Below are 24,156 nucleotides of genomic sequence, written 5' to 3'. Positions count from 1 at the left end.
TATAGATTAACTCCGCGCACGATAATTTATAGCCCACGGCAACGAGCGCGCAGCTTCCCGTGCTTCGATCGGCGCGGGTCGCAGAACGCGTGAGAACTCCCCGGTCACGTGAGAAGACAAATGAAGTGTCGCGTGAAATGAATGTCGCAGGCAGCCCTGGGATGGTACGCTGCTATATAGCTGACTTGTCCAGCCAGGAGCGTATGACGCGTCCGGCAGGGCATATATAACAAGGTCAGACGCCGCGTCTGAGTGTATTATACCTTACGGTGCGCGCGTTTGCGGAGCCCTCTGGTCAGTATATTAGGTGATTCTGCGCATGTGCTCCACGCGGGTGGCGCGTATATATGCTGCGGGTGCAGTCGAGCCACGTGCTGTTATATATGAATGGGGCGACGGCGCGTGACGTTACAGTTTGTCATGCCTTTCAAAATTGACTTTGTGCTTTGCGTGTCCGTATTTCATAACCGTACGCGTTGGCGAGAACATATCCTCACGCACGCACGCACGGAATGCGTTGCAAATTGTCCTTAGCATTTGTAGAAAAACAGTAACAAAAGTTCTCAGTTCTTAAGAAACGCTGCGATTTGCCGGTGGTGATCCTGGGCTTTACAATTAAGCTTGTTCGGCACCTATATAAACTTAATTGACGTGTTATTGCGTGCAGGTATGTTTGTAAATCCAGCTACAGAGCTGCGTTTAAAGCATGAACAGAGGAAAATCACTGTGAAGGGTACAAACACAGCATTCACATTCAAGCACATAAGTATAAGGAGGTATATAAGTAAGGAATGAGAAGTGGGTGCTCTTGACTGACTTACAAATAGATAAAGAGGTAGATAGATGCTGGCTTTAATGCGAAGTTGTAGATGTTACACTTTTTATACATACTCTAAAGTAAACCAGGTGAGATTTTACACAAAGTTTCACCCACCGTGGTTGCTTAGTGGCTATAGTGTTGGGCTGCTAAGCACGAGGTCGCGGGATCGAATCCGGGCCACGGCGGCCGCATTTCGATGGGGGCGAAATGCGAAAACACCCGTGTACTTAGATTTAGGTGCACGGTAAAGAACCCCAGGTGGTACAAGTTATTCCGGAGTCCCCCACTACGGCGTGCCTCATAATCAGATCGTGGTTCTAGCACGTAAAACTCGATCCATAATTAAATTACGCAAAGTTTCGAAACAGAGGTCATTGATTTTTCTACCTTTTTTACATCAAAGGCTCATCTATTCTACGTCCCCTGCGCTGCGGTTGATAGTTATTGTAATTTTCTTGACGCTGATTTCCAATATCTGGCCCTCGCGCCATCAAACAATACACTATCCTGATCAACACGACGTTCATCTTCATTGCCAAGCAATCGCAGTAATGGGGCACGGCGCACGCTGCTGAAATGCCGAAAATGGGAACTTCTGTCTTTGCTCCTCAACAGTGGTCAGGGGGAAAATGCGTCAAGCATGTGTATTGGAAGATGGAGATGAGGAACAAGAAGAAAATGTTACTGACGCCGACGAAAAAAAGGAGGAGGAATGCAGCGTAGAATGTGTATAGTTAGTTAACAAGGACGGGACAAGACCTGCGGCTCTCATAGACGGAGGTAACCAGAAAGAAGACTTAACGAAAGTGACCAAAGTGTAGCGGAATAAACGAAAGCTTGTGACTACAAAACGAGGGAGACGGATAAGATAACAACAGAAATGCTTACGGAATGAAGAGCGGGAAATGCAGGTATTGATAAGAATAAGATAATAAAACGAAAAAGAAGGCGTGCGGCCAAGCGGTCGCTTCAGGATGAGCGAAGAGGCGGCACTAAACGAATAAAAGCGGGACGCTTCAGGACGCGGAACAAGTTCCCCCGGACGTTCACACGCGCTCGAACACGGGCGCGCGCGCGCGCGCAGCGAGCGGGCCTGCTTCCGAAGGCATTCGCGCTGTCGTCGAGAGAGAGACGAGATCTCGCGAGAGAGCCAGAAACGAGAGGGGTTGGCAGGCGGCGATGCCGGCAAAGAAAGAATAGACGCCATCGAGCGGGAGCCTATTAAGGGCTCTCACCGCCGTAGGCCTTATAATTAGACAGCGACGCGCAATTTTCGGAAACAAGATTGATTTCAATCAGCAACGAACCACGGCTACCGCTGCTGCTGTTGAGGGTTCCGAGTGCAGGGAGCTGTCCCGAAGTACATGGGCGCAATTGTGCGTTGCTCCACACGTCGCCAGAGGTTTCTCTATTTACTGTTATTGCCTTTCTTTTTGTGCTTAAGTTTTCGCCTGGCTGTCTACCACCGTCGCAACGAGAAAAGAAGAGAGACAAGTCAGGGAGGGTCAGCGCGAGCAAATTATAAAGATGGCAGGCCGGAGCTGGGATAAACGGCGTGGACGAAAAGACGTGGGAGGCGGTGAGAGGTGGTCGAAGGATTAAGCGGCCCAGCGCGGAGTGATCGCCGTAGACGGAAAACACACTCTCTCTCTCTTGCCGGTGCGCTGACGAAACTGGGTGCCATTACGCCTTCCACCGGCAGCCATCTTTCTTTCTTTCTTTCGTTTCTCGAAAATTTATAGTTGCCTCAAGTATCGAGCATATACCTGCTTGCTCCGCTCTTCCCTTTCTCTCTCATCTGCCTGTAATTCGCGTTATCCGCACGTAATTGAAGTAATTCGCGTTACGTGCTCACCGTGGCAATAAAATGCGCCTTCAAACGCAGCCATCGTCCAGTCCGAAAATCGGGACAACTAAAAGCTATATATACTGGTGGGGTCAACGTCCAAGCAGTGAACCGTTGATTAGGCACCCGTTAACTGCCAGCGATTGCACAGAAAAAGAAAGAACTACTTAATACTATCATTAATTTATCGCAAAGACTACCATATGTTAAATAACCACGAAGAAAAAGAACAGATTATACGCGTATGTGTCGGGACTCGGCAACCTGTCCTCGTCTTCTGCCTCTGTATGTCCTCAGTGTGTCTATAGCATGACTCACAATATTTTGTTTATTATATTTATGCATAATATGTTAAATAGAGTTGTCGTAACTATTAGAGGGTGGCTAAATTTGTTTCATTTTTGTTTACTTTTAATAGAAAAAGGAGGAAAAAAAAGAAACACAGGAAAAGAAAAAAGGCACCTCTAGTTGAAAAAATCCAACCCGTGTCTATGTGGCGTGCATTTCCATGTTAAGGGATAGCTAATGGAGACCTTCACATATTTTCGTCAACATTAGAGAGTTTTGAATTAGGGGGCCCCAACGCTTGCATCCACCTAATCTTAAACTCTCTATTAGAAGATCTCACTGCTATGCCTTTTATTTTTCATATCTTGATTTTACTTACGGTAACTTGCATACATATATTTCTACAACCACTACTTTTACCCCGTATTTACTGTCCTTGACATATACGATCACACGCGCCGTGACCTGTTGATCCTTTGTATCGAAGGCCAAAAAAAAAAAGAATTTATTGCGTTTATTGGAAACGAGAGTTTAGCCTTGATTTCCCTAGAGGAAATACAACAAGACCCGATGGCTAACCGCGGGTAAACCGCATTAGACCAGTTGCAACACATTGTAAGGCATATTGGAGTTCGGTTCTGAGGAAAAAAAAAATCGATCCTGCCGCGTTCCACAGACGGGCCTCAAATATGCTGACGCATCGCTGACTCGACGAAGCACTTGAAATATGGCCGACTTTTTCTATCGTTCTTTACTTTTTGCTTTGTCTTTCTCCGGAGACTCCTCGAACCTGCGTGCGAATTGCCGTTACTCATGGTCGCGCGGGTCGTCTTCTTCCTCTTCTTTGCTGCTGTTCTTGATGCCGCCAATTTGAAGCAAATTTATGGAGCGAATGCCTTTTGGCAATAGGGAGAGTAATAAATAAAAAGCGTGCAGCACGGGCGCACCCCGCACGCAATCCTTATTGCCAGCTTGGCTACGTCCGTCTCCCTTTACCGCGCTGGCCTTGGCGCTAGAAGAAAACGAAGACGATATGGGTTGCAGGAAGGATAAGGGGGGAGGGGGGGGGGGGTTGAACGAAGGGAGGTGGCGGGGCACGTCTGAAAGGATAGGGTTTCCTGCAGACCCCGCGCTGAATTAGGTTGCGACCGAAAACCGGCTGTCAGCTGGGGGAAAATGCCGAACGAGAAACAAAACGTAACAATGAGGGATCAAATGTAGGCAAAACACGTAAATACTGCAAGGCAAAGCCAAAGACACGGGGTACCAGAAAGCAAATATTGTAGACGAGACTAAGTTGGGTGTGCGCAGCTGCATGGCGAAAACAAAACGAAGTGCAGCAACACAACGAATGCGTATATGCGTTGGCGTATGAGCAACTAAAGGAAAACAGGCGCAGAATTTAAGCAAGCAAGCAAGCAAGCAAGCAAGCAAGTTGCAGAATCGAGTAACAGCCGCCGAGCTCCGACTTGCGCTTGCCAGTTTGCCCTCCAGGCTGCGTTGCTCCACACGTGGCTTTGCTGAGCCCGTTCCTCGCGGAGGCCTGTCGGGAAAGCTCGGGGAACAGGCTAGCCCCGCAAGCTATAGGATGGAGGTTGGAACGCCAGGCGCCGGGGTTATACGTGGCCGACGCCGCCGCGGCTGGCTGGCTGGTTGCGGCGCCCGTAACCTATGATAATGGCGGACCGATAGAGACGTGACCGCAATGCCTTCCGGCGTTTGAACGCCCTGTCTGTTCTTTACCCTCGATTTATTTTTGCTTTATCGCTTTGTTTGCTCCTCCACTCGTTTATCTGTTTATTCCCTCTTTCTCACGCTTGTGTGGTACAGGTGGAGTGCAGGAAGGCTGGCTGTCGTTTCGTCCGGGCGACGGCAACAGCAGAAAACCGATGACGACGGCCTGGACGAAGCTGTCTTGCTCTTACTTGTTTTGGAACACAAAGAAAGCAAGAAGTATACAGGAGGTGAATGCGCATATACATTCCTTGGCAAGCTTCATTTTGTTGACGTTGTTTAGCGCGAGTCGCCCCGGAGCTCACGTCGGTTGCCCGTGGCCGGGAAACACTCATAAATGTTCGACTGCGAATCAAAGCCAATATCGTTACGAAGTGACAAGGCAAAGGCTGCGGCGGGATTCTGTCCCACCGTGCGGCTGCCGGAGGCACATAGGTTGCAGGACGTTAGAAAGAAGAAGAAAGTGAACGGATCTAATGCTCGTTCTTTGTCTTTTTTCTTCCTACACGGTTGTCTTCCCGTTGGCTGTACACGCTTAGAGTGTTGTCCTATACGCGCTACTGCCAACAGTTGCGCTCATGTCTTCTACAGTGCCCTTCCTTTCCCCGTCAACGGTTTCCTTTGCTTGCGCGTAAGACAGGCATAAGTGTCGCGACGACGTGGTCCCTATTGCGGTCACGTCTTTGGGTTTCCTGCGGTAGCGTAAATGTTCCATCGTCTGTCCATTCCCACAAGGCTTCCGGCCTGCGCTCTACCCCTCTGCACCATTCAGTTGAAAGCTTTGGCCGCGTGAGGAGGACAAAAATTCATGCAGCTCTTCTTCTTTCTGGGGTTTTACGTGCCAAAACCAGTTCTGATTATGATGCATGCCGTAGTGGAGGGCTCCGGAATAATTTTGACCACCTGGGGTTCTTTAACGTGCACTACAACGCAAGCACACGGGCGTTTTTGCATTTCGCCTCCATCGAAATGCGGCCGCCGGGGCCGGGATTCGATCCCGTGACCTCGTGCTCAGCAGCGCAACGCCTTAGCTGACTGAGAAACCCCGGCGGGTTTCATGCAGCTCGGCGTGGTTAGGAGAGAGGAAGATGAAGTTGCGAACTTGTTATCACCGACGTCTGAAAGACGCAAACTGATGCCCTTTCCTTTGGAAGGGTTATGGGGCGACGACAGAAGGGTGCTATCAAAACATATGGATATGTGTGTATTTGTGCGCGTCCGCACACAAACACACATATTCACGCGCATAGTTTGCGCGCTTGAACTTGAGTGTGTGTGCTTCTGTGCGCGAGGGCGGGTTCGTATGTGTGCGTGCATGCATGTGTGCGTCGGTAAGTGTTTGTGTGCGGGCACGTTTGTGTGCGTGCATGCATGCATGTCTTTGTGGGTGCGTGCGTGTGTATGTGTGCGTTTGTAATGACGCGCACGGTAAAATTAAAGTGGGATGAAAGTGGAACTTGAGGAGTCGATCAGCTGGAACTGCCTTAGAATTTGCACTCCTCGCGGGCATGAGGCAAGAACTCCTGCAACTAAACACGCTTTGTAAAGGTAAAGGAATTGCTTATGGTTACGGATGACATGAGACATCGTGACATTTTATATACATTCGTAGTCAGTGCTAACAAATGAAAACAACAAAAAGGTATCTGGAACTGCCCCCGAAAGCGGCTAGACATTATTTAAATTCAAATTTGGGCAGTGAATATAATATAAAAAATGTTCGTCGCTTCAATAGCGCAATCTTGACCTTGATGGTGCTTTAGTGCATTTAATGCACTTTTGTCTCGACAACATTTAATATTTGCTTGCGTGTCACTGTAGTAATGCCCCAACTTTATTAATACATTTGCAGATATTACTCACGTGCACCTTTTCTTTCTCACTTTTTGTTTCAACTTTGTTTTCTTGCTTTCTTTTTTTTTCTCCAGAGTTACTCTCGCTGTGGTCATTCCTTGCCCTTGTCCCACTTTGCCCCTTGCCCCACTGTTTGGTTTATTGATTGCATACCGATTACAAGAACGCAAAAAAAAAAAAATCCGGCACATCCCGTGTCTCATGATCAATGCCGACGTTAATGCGACTAGCATTGAAGCAATGTAGCGACACATCGCACTGCCAAGGCCGAAATGTACGTGTACGCAGCCTGGCTCCTCTTTCGCGCTTCGCACACCACACGTTGCCCCCTATAGCAGGCGCCACCGTAAGGGCCACACGTGGCGCTGGCTTCAATTCCGCTGAGAATCGGATGAATTTAAAGGACCATTCTTTTTTTCATTGTAGAGTGGCAGATACTTAGTGGCACATACCTATTCACCCACGTTGGCGTCAAACATGTTCATTGAAAAGCGGCACTCACCTACTGGCACACACCCAGTTACCCAAGTTGGTATCAAAGAGCTTCATTGAACAGCAGCACAGACTGAGTGGCAACACACCCAGTGCTACAAGTCGGCGTCAAAGAAGTTGGCTGAAGAGTGGCACATAGGCACACAGTGCCACATACTCAGTGACCCGGTTGGTATTGAAACCTGTTCCCTCAGCACAACAGCTAGCACGATGCGCTACCCATTCGACCACGCATTACCCAGTGACCAGGGTAGGCGGGGAAGCAATTAGATAGAAACATAGACACAAACATATATCCCTCGAAAAGTGCGTCAAGTCCCCAAAGAATGCTAACGCATTAAAAATATGGTAGAACCCATCTCACCATGAATTCCGACGTGACAGCGATAAGAATCGAAGCCATGTATCGACACGCCGTATTGCAACTGCCGAAACGCGTCATGTATATAAGGCGTGTATGCAGCAGGGATGCTGTCTCACGCTTCTTTTTGGACACGCTGCGCCAGCTAGCGTCGCTGCACCGAAGTCTCCGCTTGGCGCGGATGTGAACATATGTTCGGGCAATATTGTTTGATTATTTATGATTGGGCTTTACGCCGCCCAGCACCGGAGAAATTTGTCGTTGGAGAGCGTCACATACGTAGCGGCACATGCCCACTAACACAAGTTGCCGTCAAAGAGATTCATTGGCACACGTGTCACATACACGTGAGCCAAGTTAGCCCGATGATCGGTTTCGAACCCAGTTCCCTCGTCACAAGAACCCGATGCTCTAAACGTTAGACTAGGGACTACCCAGTGACCCCACTTGGTGGGCAAAAGAAAGAAAGAAAGAAAGAAAGAAAGAAGACAGAAAGACAAGAAGAAAGAAAGAACAAACATGACAAGACACGACCAGACAGACAGACAGACAGACAGACAGACAGACAGACAGACAGACAGACAGACAGACAGACAGACAGACAGACAGACAGACAGACAGACAGACAGACAGACAGACAGACAGACAGACAGACAGACAGACAGACAGACAGACAGACAGACAGACAGACAGACAGACAGACAGACAGACAGACAGACAGACAGACAGACAGACAGACAGACAGACAGACAGACAGACAGACAGACAGACAGACAGACAGACAGACAGACAGACAGACAGACAGACAGACAGACAGACAGACAGACAGACAGACAGACAGAAGGCAGACAGACAGACACAGAACAGACCAGACAGACACGACAGACAAGACAGACAGACAGACAGGACAGACAGACAGACAGACAGACAGACAGACAGACCAGACAGACAGACAGACAGACAGACATACAGACAGACAGACAGACAGACAGACAGACAGACAGACAGACAGACAGACAGACAGACAGACAGACAGACAGACAGACAGACAACAGACAGACCAGACAGACGACAGACAGACAGACATACGACAGACAGACAGACAGACAGACAGACAGACAGACAGACGACAGACAGACAGACAGACAGACAGACAGACAGACGACAGACAGACAGACAGACAGACAGACAGACAGACAGACAGACAAGACAGACAGACAGACAGACAGACAGACAGACAGACAGACAGACAGACAGACAGACAGACAGACAGACAGACACGACAGACATAGACAAGACAGAACAGACAGACAGACAGACAGACAAGACAAGAACAAGACAGACAGACAGACAGACAGACAGACAAGACAAGAACAAGGCAGACAGACCACGCTAAAGAACAAGCCATGCTCTTCCGTGGGAGCACCGGTGGAGGTGTGATGTAGATCGAAGACATTTTACATGCTCATCGATAAGCGATGAAATGCGACTTCGGTGGCAAATGAAGAATGGCGTTGTACGTCATGGCTGACACAGCAATCACATGCGCTCATATTCTTCCGCCATGGGCGGTAGTTATTAGGAGGCCCTGCTCTTTGGCTCCGTGATCGCAAACAAAATCAAGAATGCAGCGGTATGGGTTGATGTATGCCCCTCCCCACCTCCCATGCGCTGACTCGGGGAAGAAGGGCGTAAAAAACTTGCTGTTCATAAATGACTGCACTGATGAATGCCGACGTCGCTGTGAGCACACGAACGCGCGACATCTACGTCCGCGACGATATCACTTTGGTATAGCCCCGAATTTACTCTCCCAGGGAAGCCAGTTATTAATTCTTCCACTCGGCCTAATGTATTCACAACGACCCTGCAATTACCATTCATTCGCGGCAAGCAGTCCACGCGAAGCGAAAAATGAGAAGCCAAGCTCTCATGAGAGCATTAGCTACTCGCTACGCTTTCGAAACAAACAGAACTTTCCACGCAACACTTGAAAAACATAAAACAGCGAAATGTCGCCCGAAAGAAAGCAAACAAGGAGTATACAGCACGTGCGATGATGCCATCTAATTTTTATTTGTGTTTGTTTCAGTTGGTTCGGGATATCCACTGCACCATGCCCTCTCACCTCAACGAATCAGAAAGAAGAGATAGAGGCGTGGCTTCAGAGAACATGCATCATGCGCGTAATTTGTCACGATCACGTGGCCCGATAAAAACGAAGGATAAAATGAAAATATACGGCGCGCGAAGTAGTCTTCAACACCGCATCATCCGCGTGGTCTAACCGCTAGAACAGCTTAATTGTACGTTGCGCGATGTGTTCTTTGTTAATGATGTTCAAAAACAAGAACGTGTTCGGAGATGATTTAATGTAGTCGGCCTCCCTTTCCACGAAACATGTCGCGGAGGCGTGATTACCGCCAAGACGGTCCGCAGGCTATAAAGATTCTCCTGCAGAGCTGCTGCGCGAGGATTAAGGCGTCTTCCGTAGAGCGTGCAAAAATTGTCTATGGCTACTTGTTTGTTTCGGGGGATGGCTCACAAAGAGCGAAGTGAAAGAATGTGATTGGATTGCAACTCGAATGTAGTGTAACTTGGATATATAGTAAGAATAGTGAGCTGTCTTCGCCCCCGAAGAATACTCAAGCAAAATGGAATGGTTGTTCTATGCCGAGCCCGTTGAATCGTCATCATTTTCACGACCAACACCAGCACTCTCTTTTCCTACGTGCGACCATTTATATAGGTCAACTGCAATACGACCACTCCAAGTGATCTCCAATGATCCCTGCCTCTGCGTTCGGTCGCTCTTAACATTCTCCGTGTCTCTACGTGCGTTGCAGGCGATTTAGCAGCAGTTGCCAATATAGGCCAGTTGTCGGGTGAATTCTAGACTGGAACAAAGTCATCGTCGTCGTAGTCGTATTTATCATCATCATCATCACTGCACCACCATAACTATTAACTAAATGCAAGTTACCAAATTCAGTTGTAAGGCTGACAGTGTAATAAACTCCTGCCTTATCTGCTGCTTTCAACCTGACAGCTGATAAACGTATACAGGTATACGAGCAGTACGGGCCTGTGCTAGCAGTTCTTATGTGTAAGCGTTCTTATTTTACGTATGTTTGTGGGAGCCAGTACGTTCATACATGTGCACATGTTCATCGGTTTTTGAATGTCCATCGTTTTCTTTGTATACGTTTACATAATAATAATAATAATAATAATAATAATAATAATAATAATAATAATAATAATAATAATAATAATAATATAATAATAATAATAATAATAATAATAATAATAATAATAATAATAATAAATCACCGCCCAAGCACTCCGTACAGATGGTTAACCAGTGAAGCTGAAACGTGCGGCCCCGGTGTTTATCACTGCGTTAATCCCGACGGTTCATTAAAGTCTCAGTTATTCGTTACGTCTTTGTGTTTCTTAACGAGGTTACATGCACGTTCGGCTGCGACGGAGAAAACAACTTCACTGACGGTATGCCCGCAGTCTGCCGTTGTCTCATTGCCGCTTGCGATTCTTCAAAATTAAATTGTTTCAAAATTAAATCTGTCCGTCACCGAAGACCATATGAATGGCTCATACCCCCGTAAGCAATGGCTCATAGCCCCGTAAACGCGGCCTCCCCATTACGACGACAGAAGAGAATTGAAATTCTACGCTGGAATGATGAGCGGCAACGGAGCGAGCTGTGGAAGGACACGACGACGACGACGAACGTGGGAGAAGTGGCACGAGTGCGTTCGCTCGGTTGCGCCGAGGGGCGCCAACGAGCCAGCTGTGGAAGAAGACGACGGTGCTCGAGCCATTGCTGATGATGATAGTTCCTGCGCACATCGGACGGACGGATTTTGGTTTCGCCTAGCTATATACAGCTTCGTTGTAAAATGAGAAACGACCCTAATCCTTGACTTAGGTGTCTGCTAGTGGCACTCGCACCTCGGTGTTGTTGTACCCCGATGCATCGTTTGGGTTAACTTTGTGTTTTCCTTGTGTACACTACAGTTGGCCCGGTATTCTCATCCATGCCAATTTAGTAAGAAGAGCGGAACATTTTTTTTGACGTCACATCACCGCACAAAGAGCTAAAAAAATAAGGTTTATGTTCGCAAACCTCTGAAACACCCTGAGTAGATGTGACAGTAACGCGCGCGATATCGACTTACGCAACCACACCATCGAAAACAGCGGCGACAAAACAAAATAAAACAAAAATAAATTGTACGTGATATACTCGAAGAAAAAGATAAATGTGGGAGATACGGCGTTTGAAAAGAGGGGGACTCCGACGGGTACCGCACAAGCAGGAGGTGAAACAAGCAGTTCTTGACACGACCGTAGGCGAGCTGAAGGGAAAACCCACAGCGTAGGGGCGCTCATCATGGAGACGTTATTGAATTGTCTCGAACGGGCGGCCAATTCTTCCAATTCGCCTTTGATCGGGCCGTCGCCTGTCGCTTACGCGAGGGACGCTACGCAGGTTGCTTTATGCCGGTCGCCTTCCCCGCAGTTCCTATAGCGTTCCTTTTTCCCCGGTCTCCTCTTTCACCCCACGGCAAGCTGCAGTACCTCGCCACCGTTGACGCAACTAGAGCGACCCGCGCTCCTGCCCGCCGGGACCTAGCTGGTCGTGCGTAGCACATCAACTTAGAATGAGAGCCGGGGTGACAGCCGTGCTGCGCGTCTGTACTTGTGGCATACGTATGCCATGTCCTGCACTAATCGCTCGCTACTAGACTACAAAGCTGATCTCATGCTCTTGGTGGCTTATGCTGCCTGTAACGAACAGCTGGCATGAAAGGTGAAACAAGAAAATTCAGTGGCGATTTAGCGGTAAATGCGAGAGAAATGCGTTAGCATTACGTCGCACATCGTTGAGGTCCCGGATCCATGATTTAAACCGCGTTCATCACATTGCAAAGTGTTGTTCAGGACCTAACTCAACACACGTCCTACCTCTTTGAGGAGCGAAGTGCAACTGACAGTGTTCCGGAGCAGACCACCGCCACTACTATAACATTATTTATACACGCTTTTCTAAGCTCTCACATCCAATTTCTACTTCAATCACGTGGCCGGATTCCCACACTTCACACACATACACGTTTTCCACTTTGACACTCCTAATGATAACGCGGTAAAATGTAGAAGCATGCCTCATACGGAAGTAGGCATATGTATAACCATGGGCATGCATATCCACATCTTTGCCTGTCATACCTCGAATTCTTTAACAATTTATTTGCAACACCAAGTCATAACATGCGTAAGTGTACATGCATTCCATTCGTGCTAGGTATAGTGACAAGGTGATTAAGGTGCGAGACTTTGACATGCACTTCTTACGAATGCAAAACACTTAAACACGTTGTTTGAGTTGCACACACTGCTCGATATCGCACGGAAGTTACCAGCGTTCCTTACAACGACGAGATTCCCACAACCTCTCGCAATTATGAAAATATAATTTTTCAATGTCCAGACAATTAATGAGCTTCGAATGAACGTCCCTCTGCTCGCATTGGGCCTGCATGCACTGAACACGTTTTCCTCCCATTCGAAAGCACGCGCGAACAGTATCCTTGACACAAATTAGGTCGTTGTCGGGTCCCGTTCACGTCAACGCTCTGCAACGTCTACCACGAGACTGAACGACTCCGCACAATCAAGACCCGACGCCCAACTTTGTCTCGACTCATCCAGCAACCACCACGCGTGCACTGGTGTGGCCTGGACAGTGGCCAAGGCGGTTGTGCGGACGCGGAGTAATAATACCCCCGACGACACACGGCTTCAGAGAAAGCGGAGCTGCATATATTCGCGCGGCCCGCGCCACAGGGGGTCGCGACCGCTGGCTACTGCATGGGTGCGGGACGCAGTGAATTTTTTTGAGCGCGGGCAGCGACAGTGTGACGTACACGCTGTGAATACGCCGGGGGAGCAAATGGAGGGGCGTGCATGGGATGAGTGCAAGAAAGCAGTGACTGGCCCGGCAGACGGGGACGAAGATAAACGAGGGACGCTGGCCGCTCATTAATATTAGTTGGACGCGAGACTCGCCACGCGACGACGAATGTGCGAGTGTGCGCGCGACACTGATCTCCCGCACTACGACGTACTGCGTGTCTCGGAAAAGAAATACCGTGCAGTATTGTGGAAGCTGCGGTCGGCGTCAACCAATCGGCTGCTGAAACGACCGTATAAGAGCTGTATAACTCATTATGGGCGAGCGCCATGGTTTTGTGTCTATGGCTGCAGACACCGGGTAGTTCTCGAGGGAGAGACCGTATGCTATATACATTTATTGGGAGGCACTAAATATAGCGGTAGCTTGTAGTGCATTAATGAAGGAGAAACAACCAGTCAGCAGGGAAAGTATACGAGGAGCAATGCAATGGCACTGCTATCAACGTGTACTGGATGCAACGCTGTACGCTATAGGCTAATCCCAAGCTTTGCTAAACAATTCCTTACTATCGGGTTCGGCAGCCGACCATAAGCTTTTGCCACGCCCAGTATGACGAAGTTATCTTGTGCTTTGATTCAGTACAATACAACACAACAGAAACAGGTCACAACCTGCACGTATTATTCCCGAAAACATGGCAACATATACAGAAAGCAACATAAAGTTACAAAGAATGGAAACAAAGAAGGTGATCGGTCAAAATCATACCACACAGTACAGTGATGGCTGGCATGAGAGGCGAACGAGCTTCTTGAAAAGTCAAGCAAGCGAAGCTTTGTCCTTTTGTGATGAATGATAAGAACTTGCAACATCGTCCTCGCGCGCTGGCCTTGCCTGGTTCTTCTTTCTGGGGTTTTACTGGCCAAAGCCTTGCATGGTACCAGCTGAAAGTTACACGATAGAGCACTGTTTTAGGGAGATAGAGTTCAGGCGCGCGCAGCTGCAGTCTAAGTCGGGAAGACGGAGTTGTATAGGTGCAGGAGAGAGAGAGAGAGGAGAGAGAGCGGAAGTATAGCAGAATAAGCTTTTCCCATAGTGGAGTGGGCTCCGAGCTGAGACATATACGTGCATTAGGTTGACATACGACGCATCAAGCAACACGTGATTCGTGGCATTGCCTCCCGATCTCTATTTGATACCCTTCGCTGCGGTGCGCTTTGGTGTTCTGTATACTCGGCGTTGGGCTGCCACTGGTGCTCCCGGCCTTCCCGCGCTCTAAAGGTTCATCTCGGCCAGACAGACCCACACAATCTGTGAGGGACAAGTAACGGGCAACGCTGCGCGGTTAATTACTTTCTTTGCCCTGTTTCCCCAACCCCGCGGGGACATTCGGCCCCTGCGACGCTTTTCCGGAACGGACAGCGCAGTGATGCTTCTCTTCTGCTAATCTTCATCAGTTGCACTATCCTTTTCAGTACGAGCTTTTGCGATCGCGATGCTGTGCGCCAGCTTAGCATTTTTCTTCATTGGCAGTCTCATCCCTAGATCAATCTTTCTTACGCTCCTTTCATGAAAAAGTCGATTGCAGCAGTGAAGCGAACTTTACGCAGATATTCCATGGTTACTGGCACCATCGCAAAGCGGACATTCCTTCGTGCACGTGACGTCGAGACTTCCAGTCAGCTAGTACAAACCAGCAATGCCATGGGCCCAGACGCAAGAGCGTGCTCTTGGTAAGAAATGTTATAGTTCTGGGAAACTCTAACTGACGGGACACTTGAACTAAGAACCGCGTAGGTAAAACAGAACACCAGAAATAGATGGAAGCGCAGTGCTTAAACTTCATGTTTCCAGACTCGGTTGTGCGATATTAAAATGTTAGAAAACGAGTGGGGATGATGTACGCACTGCTGCCATGTACCTAAGGTCCCTTCAGCAGAAGTCAATTTTCATTCATTTCGGTGTTTTCAAGTGATATAGCGTTAAGGACCCCGTGTCACAGAAAATCCGGTGTCGGCGTCGGCGGCGTTGTCCGCTAGAGAAAGTTATATTTAGGTATATGTATATGCCACACCTTGCTATATGACATGCATGCATATGCGGGTTATCCATCCTACGCATTACATGGCCGGCCCAGCTCCATTTTTTCCCTCTTAATGTCAATTAGAATATCGATGGATAGATAACCGGTGGACCATTAGAGTCACAGAATGGATACCAAGAGAAGGGAAGCGCAGTCGAGGACGGCAGAAAACTAGGTGGGGTGATGAAGTTAGGAAATTTGCAGGCCCAAGTTGGAATCAGCTAGCGCAAGGCAGGGGTAATTGGAGATCGCAGGGAGAGGCCTTCGTCCTGCAGTGGAGATAAAATATAGGCTGATGATGATTATGATTATATGCGGGTTATATTGCCACACCATTCTATCTTAAGTTTGCTCATACCTTGTCTTATATTCTTGACAAAGTTATTCCTCAAATTTTTGAGAATGACAGCTCACAAAAAAATGTCATTAAACAAAAATACCAACAGCATACACCTTTGATGTTTAATCTTCTCATACTGAAATATTAAAAGTGCGAAAGAATAACAGAAACCTGAAAATTATGTAATTTTTGTGAAGGGGCGGTTGTGCACTAGCTCCAGGATCGGGCCACGCAAGAGGCCGCGCTTCTACCAGAAAGCTCGCCTTCGTGCGTATACCGTTCGCCGCCAGCGCTTTGCGGTAAACGTTACGGTTTCATAAGCTGAAGTTGCCGGAAAGCGTGAGAAGCAGTCAGGGCTCTTTGAATACTATCGAGTTCCACTCTTAAAGGTGAAGCCTAAGCGTCCCCCAAGTTTTTGTTCCGGGCTCCTTTCTTCGAGCAACCTCTATTGCGAGAATTCGACACCTCTTTTTTCGGGCGACAGTGCGCCTCAATGTGCAGCATCGTAAACGTCATAAGGCTTAGCTCGCGCTTTGCCTGTGTGGTGACGGCTTTAAAACAACGGCTGAGTCTGTTCCACCACAAACGTATATAGCAGACCAAGAATCGCGAGCACCAACATTCCTTGTCACGGCGGGAAAACCCCCTTGAAGTGACGCGGAATGCTCGCTCCCGTGCGCGTTATTGCGCTTCTCTCCAATAGCTTAACTTGCCCAGTCCTGCCTGCAGGCTGACCACTACACCGCCGATGGGTCATTTGTCAGGGTGCCGAAATAGAGATAAAGGGCTCCCGAGACAAGGGGTGAGCGGAGGCTAGCCGTCCGCGCAGGAGCCGTGGGTACGGTGCCACTAAAAAAAAAAGTGAATTGTGAGCCCGGAAAGCGAAGGCAAGGAGAAACAAAGGAGGGGGATGCAGCTGCCCTTCTAATTGCGGTCAGTGCAGCAGCGTCCACTAATGCGGGATGCCCCTTCCTAACTTTGCCTGAAGAAAAAAAAGAAGTGTGCAGGGTTGTGGAAGCTATGGAGATCGAGTCAGCCAATCAGCTTAGCAAGCGTTCGCCATTGAACTGTGTTATTCCGCGGTGGCATATACACAAACGCGTGAACTTTGTCTGATGCAAAAAGTGGTGAGCAGACGACCCTGCAAGTCTACCACGAGTGTTAATAGGCTATAGTCGATCCATTTCTTGGATACCGTATAGCCTTTGGCGCGAAGTGGATGCCCAACAAAGAAGTTTGTGGAACCGTCTTTCACGTGTGCGTCCAGTTTTCTCCGAATGCTCTATATGCTACTCAAGCAAAATACATTGCAAGCTGTGCGGCCCAGCAAGGCACGCATGCGAGAGGTGCATGGTTTGACCAGGCACGAAACACGTGGTTAGAGCTTTGCCGAAACTTGCCACTACTCTGTTTAGCGCGTTAGTTACCGCCACATACGCGCTCCGCAGCCCTGACCACGCTGCACGAATTTAATGAGGACCACCGTACGTGGCCGGTGAGCTTCTGTCTGACGGCAGCATTGGCCCCTTCCGTATACCGCCGTTCAGCAGCAATATCGCGAGCGCCCACCTTTTTCTCCCCACCTGGCTGCCGTTTCGGCGGGCGATCTAGAAGAGCCCATAAAAGGCCCGCTGCCAGCAATTTGGGCCTCGTATATATATACAGCTAGGGAGGGTCCCGTACGCCACCACTCTCTAGTTCCCTGCCCGTTTTTCCCTTGAAGAATGGGTTAGCAAAAGGGGATGGCTGCTGTCTTTCCCTCAGCTCCCGTCCGTCGGTTATTTACAGCCACCGGTGTCATAAATCTCGCCTGTCTGTCGATGTCCTCCGTCGGAGACTGGCGACCTGCGGTGATCTCGTGGGGAGCCCTTGGATCGAGAGCGCCCGCGACGGCTAAGATCTATAGTGGTTACCACATCTGACGCTGTTGCTAAAGGCCCTTGAAGTGCAGTAACGTGACGGAACAATCGGGTGCCAGAAGTCGGGAACTAACGATTTCGTTGCAGTGCGCTATTACCTCTGCAATGTCTGGAGACATCACGAGATAGGCTACTGTAGGTGCCGCAGTTGTAAGAGCTGAACTAGGAAGCCTAAATGCAACGCTTGCATGTAGGCTCCCTAAGGTAGACTGCTGTGGCTGCGCGGTGAACACGTCTGCTCGACAGCAACATGACTTAATGCAGCTCGTGCTTTCTACACCTGCTTTCAACAGCACGGAAATAATGTGTGCGGGCTGTGTGGTATAACCACTGAAAGAGTTCTTTGAGCAGCAATGCCGTATTCGATGTGTGGCCAGTAGCGCCTGCCCGTAGAACTGCAAGTTAAACCTGTTTGGAAGACCGGCCCAGACGAAAAGAATGGATGGCCCAACTTTCGTCAGCACTTGGATATCTGGCCCTAAATCATTCTGTAATGTTACAGTTAGCCAGTAAGTCTCCAGGTTAAAGAGAAGCAGTTTGAACTCTTCCAAATGCCTGAAATACATTGGGAAGCGTGACCTTAAAGAATTCATTCACATTCGTCCTCATCATAGCTCTTTGACGCCATGCGTCATCTTCCAATTGAGATACGCTGCAAAAGTTAAAGAAAGAAAAAGCGAGCTATCACTTATGCTATTGCGTCTTTAAGAACTGCATTAATATGGCAAGAAAGAAAAATAAATCGCGGTTTAGTAAGCTCACACAGCAAATAAATTCGTGCACGCAGATTTTCTCAACTTGCACCGTGAACCTACACGCGACAACGTTGATTGCGGAGCTATAAATATATACCTAGCTCCTCAGGTGAATTTAAGCCTGACCACCCCCTTTTCGCAATTGCACACTGGAAGTAAATTGAGCGTTTCACGGCCTACTCAGTAAGGCCATGCCCACTGCGAAGTTCGCCCCGAATTCAAGCTCGGAAAAAATCTTCGGCTCCGCGCGCTACTAATCCTCACCCAGCGCCGGGGCCGAACTCTTCAATAAAGAAACAGTTCGCCTCACGGCTCGCAGCCATGTCTGTGCCTAAAACATCTCACTTAGTCATACAGGCATCCGCGCGCGAGCCAAAGCCGGCCGGCCGGTCGGCCGGCCAAACGAAAGGGACCGCTGCCGTCACCGCTTTCGCGAGCAGCCATTTAAACGGATCTGCCCGGATCACCGAGCATATCGACGCGGAGAGCGCAAAGGCGCGTCTCCACTACGCTTTTCCAGCCGAAGGGCCGGCCGACCACACCTTGGAACTAAGCCTCCTTCGGTCTTTCTGGCCCTCCCCCCTACCCCCTCCCACACGCGCATACCGTCTATACTCGCATGTAGGCCGATACGTTATTTTAAGAAAGTACAGTCGAACCCGGATATTACGAACCCACGTATAACGAATTATTGTGCATAACGAACAGCAGTAAAATCCCCTTGAAATATCGAATATCGAACTTTTGCGTGATCCCCTTCAGATTCGATATATCCGGGTTCGACTTTTAATTTAAAAGTTGGGGGTTGGAACAAAAGCAGGGAGGATATTGATACGACCCGATCCGTTAGAGGCATAGGTCGCCTTACAAGGTAGATAGAGAAATTTTGAGGAAGAAGAAGAAGAAAAAAAAATAAGAAGGTTTAGGAGATGTATACAAAAATTATAGAATGAAAAACATATATAGCATACCTGATTAAATCAAGCACTCTGGGTGACTATTTGTCACCGCCCTCGTTTCGAAGGGGATGCCAATAAATCATCATCATCATCGCCATATATTCGATGACATGGTTTCGGCACAACTACCCGACACTGGCGACTGCGGAAAGCTCAATGCCGCCACGTGGACACACAAAAAAAAAAAAAAATGATGTCGATTTTACCGGGAAACAAGGAGAAACGGGAAAGCCCAAAACGGCAGATGTCATACTGGTGAAGGATATAGCTGGCAAACGTTCCAACAAGTTCAGACGCCTTCGGCATGCCTTCGACATGTTTATTTCACATAGTGAGGTGCACTGAACTGGGCCCGGAATTCACAATTAGGCTTTTTGATCCTAAGTGTGTGTTGCTAATGGCCGGGACCGCCTTCGATTAATAATATGTCCAGCATCACAATTGGTTGGTATCCTCTCTTGCGAACATTTCTTGCGTAAGAACCTTTTAGCGAATCCACGGACGATGGATCGTGGCGGCCAATCTGTTAATGAGTCATTCCGAAAATGCCACATCTCGACGGTGTTGTGTATGTTCTTTTCGCTGTTCTATATGCCTTTTGTATTTGGCTTGCATTCGAGTAAAGGTTTTCTTTTTTCATTCTGACCTTCCAAATTTTGGACTGTCAGCCTAGAATCGAGGCCGGCCTAGATTCGAATAAACACGGTACACGCACACACGCGCTCTCTCGCTTCTCTCTATCTATTCCATTCGCTGTTCCTTCGTCGCAAGAGTTGGAGCACCGGTCGCCTCATTTCCGCCGTGCCGTCCTCTAATCCGCGGCCAGTCCTCACTAAGCCCCCAAATTTATACGGCGAATAACTCTTCGAAAGTGAGAAGACTCGGCTCTCTCTTCGAGTGCCGTCTTTGAACTAGGCGGAGGCGGATAGGTGAGCACACTGAAACACATCTGTTGCCGCTTCGGACGAACCGTGCACCGCTTGGGTTCATGTGGCGACTTAAGCGAGTCGAATTTGTATTTCAGAGTCGGCGGCGTTGAAATACCCGAGCGCAGTTTTCTGCTGCTTCCCTTTTTTTCCTTTTTATCTTTCAACTTACCGCGACTGAAGAAGTCACAACATAATGTACCCGAATTTTAAGAAGTTCAATCCTTCTTAATTCTTAAACTTACCGGTTAACGCGTGCTCGTTGCTTGTGGAGTATACTTTTGGACAACTTGGAGAACACGTTCAGTTTACTGATCGCAGACTTGCGAACTCGCATAAGTCTCGGGGGCAAAAAAAAAAAAAAAAAAAAAAAAAGCAGCGATACATTCAGAAGTTAGCAAACAATAACAAAAAAGCAAAGCCTGACCTCTTTCATATTGTTCAAAAGTGTGCAAACGCAATAGTACTGTAGAGGTTCTAGGACTTTCGAACTGACACACATCCTGTACTCCGTCAGCCTTCCGTAGGTGTAGAAACGGCGAGTTTGTAGACACTGTGCTTACAATATTTGGCCGAATGCAATTTTCGTTTGACTTTCTATTGAATAACAGCGAAAAATTAGTGAGGGACAAGTACGAAATGCAGCTTTACCTGGATAACTAACTCTGAGCGCTCTTGCTTGTCCCGTGCGCGGCATGCGCACAAGAAAGGCACAAATATTTTACATTTTAAACCGTTCTCTAGTCATGGGTTCCGACATCAAGATTTCTATTTTCGTGTCCGGGTGGCTTACCCCACAGCGAATCATTACGTATTTGCAATTGTCTGTAGCCATAGTTGTAAACAATAGATATAAAGTACCGCACGCTTGAGTTTGAAGTCCCTAAAACGCTGTCAGAAACGAAGTGCTAATAGTCAAGTCCAAGTCAGAATGCTTAATTACGTTCTCGAGAAAACAAAGAACTACGGCAAACACGATAATTACGTAGTCGCCTGCAGGGAGAGGGGGCCACTAAATAGAACAGGGTACTCGTTATCAGCATCCTTCCCGACACAGGTAAAAAAAAAAAGAAGAAGAAAACAGCAAGAGAACAAGCGGGATAAGTGCGCTACGATTGGGCACAGAAAATGCACGAAACAAGGAGAAAAGCCTGTACCTCCCGTTTCCCCCTCCCCCCGTATCGAAGTGTCGGGGAGTAAAAGTCAAGCGAAAGCACTGCCAAGCGCTTAAAATTCCTTAATGATGTTCCGCAGAAAGCGCCCGTGTCCGCCAAGAAAGGCACATCGACTTAAACAATCAGGCAAGGGATGAAGTAAAACAACGCAAGAAAAAGATCGAAAAAAATCTTCAAGCGGGAGTCGGCTGGGGAGGCAGTAATAAAAGATTAGCCAAAGGATGAAACAAGAAAAGAAAAACGAGACGGAAGTAAGTTCGTTGAAGCTCAAGGTTCATTACGCCTTTGTCCGTGGCAAGTTCGATGCGTGCTCGCTCGCGCGCTCGCGCGGCCTTAATCCCCTGGCGGCGGATTAAAGCGCGGAGGCGAAAGCCGCTCACTGTCTCTCTATGCGGTGCGGGGCACCGCAAGATGGAGACTAATCCTCCCCGCGCCGCTTAGCATAATTAAAGTGCCTTTCTCCCCAAACTGTCCTCCGCTCCGGCTGTCACCTTTATTTCGCCCGCCGCCGCGGTGTGTATACATCGCCGAGCGTATATGCGGTCTCCTCCGCCTTCGCTCCTTGCGACGCCGACGCTTAACTCGGAACAAATCCGGCGCCGCGCCGCGCGTTTTCCGCAATTATCAGCGCGGAACACGAAGCACGGAAGCGACTGTGTGCAGTGCGCGCGCCCGCGGAGAGTTATGGGCACGGAGTCAGGACCGCGGTTACGTGGGCGCTGGGCGTGCGTATTATGGCCCGTGTAAGCCGACGGAAGTTAACTTTCGGTTTAAGTCGGCGACTCTACGGTTGCGCTCGCATTTCCTTCGGGTGATTCAAAACAGAGAGGGTCAAGTGGGAGTGGGACGAGGAGGGGGGGGGGGGGGGGGAGGCTGAATTTCTCTCGCAATCTTGTGCTCATCGCTCGCTTGAGCAGTATTATTTGCTTATATTTCGTTTTTGTTTCATTCAGTAAGTCGTCGATTAAGCGAACGCCATATATAGTTTGGTGCCAGAAAGCGGTGTCTTGGCTGTGAAACACATCGTGTACATATAGACAGGCGTGTTTTGCAAATACTTCTATTGAAGGAACCTGGTCAAATCGGCCTGTCATTGATAGAAGTTGCGTGTCGGGCTTTGGAAAAAGGTAATCTGTCGCGTTGGGTCACAATGTCTACAGTAGAGCATGTACACATAGACTCAAACCGACCCGTACACACACACTGCTGGCATGGAGTGAATGTAAGTGAAGTATATGAAGTCTGCATGGTCGAAGCCAGAAGCGATGAATCGGGCGAGATGTTGCTACTATTTCAACTATAGACTCAGGCTACCGCTGCGATCTCGGGTCGCTGGGAACAAGCTGTTGTAAACGCTGTTGTGTCGGGCAGTCTCATTTCGTGACTGTTGACTCGAACAGATAAGAATCCAATCTTTACTGCCAGGCATGCTTTCTCGGGAGGAGGAGGAGGAGGTGTCCTGTGTTAGCTATACATGCAGATGTAACCTAAAAAAGATGCACCGGAAAAGCGGGTGTTTTAAATATGTCTGATGGTAAACCAACATGGGCTAAACATACCGAAATCTTAAATGGGGTGTGAGTCGATCCCGTATAGTGTATGTCGCAGTAACATCAACACCATGTTTGTCATTAGTCACGTTAACTTGGAAGAAAAAGACGCCAGAAAGCTCAATGCCTCCTCAGCTATAGGATTCGACCCAGGGTTTGGATCATGCAAGTCCTCGTGCCGCCTTCGTGACGTCGTCACTGTGAGGTCATCGTTACCCTTATCGTCGTCATTGCTGTCGTCGTTGTCAGGCCAGCGCCCGCTGTTTATTGTGGCACTTAAATATTTCCTTTAAATTGCCCTCTGCATTTTTTATACAATTGATAGAACGGAACGAAAGCATTCGAGGAATGGTGGGGTATACTGTACCCAAGCTTTCACCAATGCATAAACGAGAAAAGTAACGAGCAACAGATGCCAGCGCCAACAACGCTGACAACTTCGTTTCCCCTGGTCGCAGCTTCACACCCGACGCCTTCGCAGCAACGCAAACAGTCGCAAAACCAACGGGGGAGGCGGCGGGTAACGAATGCGGCCGGAGGGACTCGATTGCCGCTCGCACATCGGCGGGCACTCAGTGTGTCAACAGGCACGCGCTCGCGCGCTTCTGTGCTCCACAAACAACGTCTAGCTCGCGCACAGCTTTATTCATCGCGACCACGTACTACAGGCGCGCAGATAGATTGCGATCCGCGCACCGGAGGGAATACATAAAACGCGGACTGCGGAAGAAAAATAGAAAGAAAGGAATGGCACTGGTTTTTACGACGCGCCATTTCGAAACGACAGCGACAATGCATCGTTTCTCCCTCTCGGACGTTGTGCGCGGGAGTTTGAGTGTGCGTGCGTGCGCCTATGCTTGTGGGCTCGTGCGTGCATGTGTGTACCTGCGTTTGCACTAGATCCCCCTCGTGTGTGCGATGACGACGAGTCGGGCCGATTCATGGTGGCGTGCGCGACGCCACACTGTGGTACGCTCCGGACAGGGACGGAACGGTGGGGAACACACTATATAGGGCACGAAACGCAGCTTCAAAAGAGGTGTAGGGAGCCGCTCCGCGAAAAGAGCAGCGGCGATGGTATGAAACTGCCCGGCCTGAATTAATGGGATTTGC

Source organism: Dermacentor silvarum, chromosome 3 (genome assembly GCF_013339745.2).
Source record: "Dermacentor silvarum isolate Dsil-2018 chromosome 3, BIME_Dsil_1.4, whole genome shotgun sequence".
In the NCBI taxonomy this organism is placed as follows: domain Eukaryota; kingdom Metazoa; phylum Arthropoda; class Arachnida; order Ixodida; family Ixodidae; genus Dermacentor; species Dermacentor silvarum.
The sequence above is the reverse complement of the archived record's forward strand: the minus strand, read 5'-3'. Positions refer to the sequence as shown.